The following is a 2,298-nucleotide window of genomic DNA, read 5'->3' as shown; positions in this document are numbered from 1 at the left end:
AAAATACCACATGTAATTGTAATTATTGTTCTGTTCTGCCTGGAACGTGCGTGCCAGATAAATTTATGGAAAAGGCGGCGCTTATGCTCGTCCTTTCCTTCTTTTGTCTATTGTTTAGCTCTGTTATGTAATAATCATAAATCGTCATTTTCTCTGTAAATTTGCTGTGTGACTTAATTCTAGATATTGTAACTCGTTCCTTGTGATTTTTGTAACTTGTCATACTCCGTTCGTGCTAATCTGATGTTGACAAACCCGTAAGATCCCGTCGAGAGAAATGATTTTCTTCAGTAGTGGAAAAAGTATGTTAATGTGCTGCCGCGCAGGCGTAGTGCGTCATTTTGACGTGTGACTGGCACTTGACTGTTCAGTCGGACTAAGAACATATAAAAAGAGCTGTATACCTAAAAAATTAGAAGTTAAGCAGGACTAGTTGAGAGAGAACTGTAAGATCGACCCGAGAACATTAAATAAAGAGGTGAAACAGCAGGAGTGTTGGGGAGTCTTTCTTCCCCAAGATTTCCTTCAACAGTAGCCTGGAGAAGGTCGATTTAGGCTTCTTGTCGACACCTTAAAAGCCTGAAAGTTTCTCGTCTTAAAAATGTGCAAATTTAAGAGAAATTTGCTCAAAATCTCTGGCTCAAACCAGTTTCGCGTCATCCACTTGAACGTTTGAATTAAGAAAAGTATTTTGACTGTTCGTCTTAAATGACAGGGCACGGTCGACGTTTCAAAGTTTCTCACCGGCGAGTATATAGGATGCATTACACGCTGAAGGTAAGGATCGCTGTTGTGCGGATAAACTTGAGGGAGTACGGATGACCGCAGAAGTTAGAGCACTCTCTTCCCATAAATGTACAAAAATGTGGCCCGGGTTCAACTCCCAGAACGGGTTGAGGTTTCAAATGCAACAAAAGGTGTTTTTCTAACAACACTCGTAGTTTCATTTGAGACTTTGAGCGGCATGACTTTGTAGAGCTCGCACAACAGCGGGAAACATTGTCCATTCAGGACCTACAATCGGCGTCAAAATTGTTGAGACACTCTTATCCTTTAGAGGCGGGTTTCAAGCTCGGTGCGGAAATGGCCTCCTCCCCCGCACCCTCAGGACAATGTTGTGTTATTTTCTATTTCCTACACGCCTTGTGAACAGCGGTACAACATTGATTAGCGTGGGAGAGGGAGGGGTATCCCGGAAACGTACTTTTTTGAACAAGTTTTCTTTGCAAACAATGAATGTGTCGTTGCCAGTGTGCTCTGTTGGCAAATGTCTCAACTAATTTTGTCGCCGATTGTCTTTTTCAGAAAACTTCCTTTAAACCCTTTATACGGACACCTACAGTCCACACTGTCCGTCAATATGACCACACGAGTGAAAGACTTTTTACAGGTCTAAAAAATTGCGGATATTGTTTTTATTTTTCTCATTTTCGAATGTGAAAAATGGGTTGTCCTGTGTCGTTGCATTGTAGATAAACGACCTATTGTAGCTCCCCAGGAGTCTTTAGAGAAGCTCAATGGGTAGAGCATCAGACCGGTGTTACAGTGTCGATTCTGTGGTCAAGCTGGTGTGGCTACCCATGCACGAGCCCCGTGACTGGCATTGCATTTATTAAAGAATACCCACAAGGGACTGCATTCCGGCAGCCGGCCTCTTTCGCTTCCGTTGGATACAGTTACCCATACTCGCACTATACGTTCAAACAGCACCCTTAAGCAGGAGCCCATTAACCGGAGCTTTGTATTGTACGCTTGAGTCAACCCTGTCCGGTGTCTTTCTATTTTTAGAACTACTCTATTTTGACGTATGTGACTGAGAACATACGTGAAGTGGTTCACATACATCGCATACGTATGTGAAGCAATAAATGGCTGACCATAGGTCTCTTATGGTTGGCTATTGTGAAAACACCCGCCAAAGCCACTGGCGAGGTGCTTCTGAAAATAGAAAGATATAAATAGAAAGTGTTGATTCAGAGGGTTAATATGGGAGATGAAGGCTCCGGCTAATGGGCCCGTGCCTTAACCTAACCATCCTACTTACATCACGTACATCACACACTTTCCAGGACAGCGCAGCTTCTTTGTTCAATGCCCTCCCGCCTGTGATTAAATCACAACTTCAGGTCTTTTTCAATTCAAAGCGGACGTTTGAACTCTTAAGGAAACGCTGCTTCTTTCATAGTGCACGTGTTGGGTGGTTAGCTTGACCATTTCCAATTTACTTTATCACATTAAATGTAGGACTACGTTAGTGTATATTATTTGTCTAAATATTAAGGTTAGATAAATTTTAGT

The 2,298-nt window shown here is 42.5% G+C and overlaps 1 protein-coding gene across 1 annotated transcript in view; it reads left to right on the top strand.

Moving 5' to 3' along the window:
* Positions 1–479, top strand: part of LOC137998019 (uncharacterized) — a 45,424-nt gene extending 44,945 nt beyond the window's left edge. The window contains exon 11 of the mRNA XM_068844409.1: positions 1–479. This exon is cut by the window's left edge and continues 1,154 nt beyond it. The gene's annotated coding sequence lies outside the window, so the exon portion shown is untranslated.
* Positions 480–2,298: the final 1,819 nt, after the last annotated feature.

Source organism: Montipora foliosa, chromosome 1 (genome assembly GCF_036669935.1).
Source record: "Montipora foliosa isolate CH-2021 chromosome 1, ASM3666993v2, whole genome shotgun sequence".
NCBI classification, from domain to species: Eukaryota; Metazoa; Cnidaria; class Anthozoa; order Scleractinia; family Acroporidae; genus Montipora; species Montipora foliosa.
Note: the sequence above shows the minus strand (reverse complement) of the source record. Positions and strands in the feature narration are given on the sequence as shown.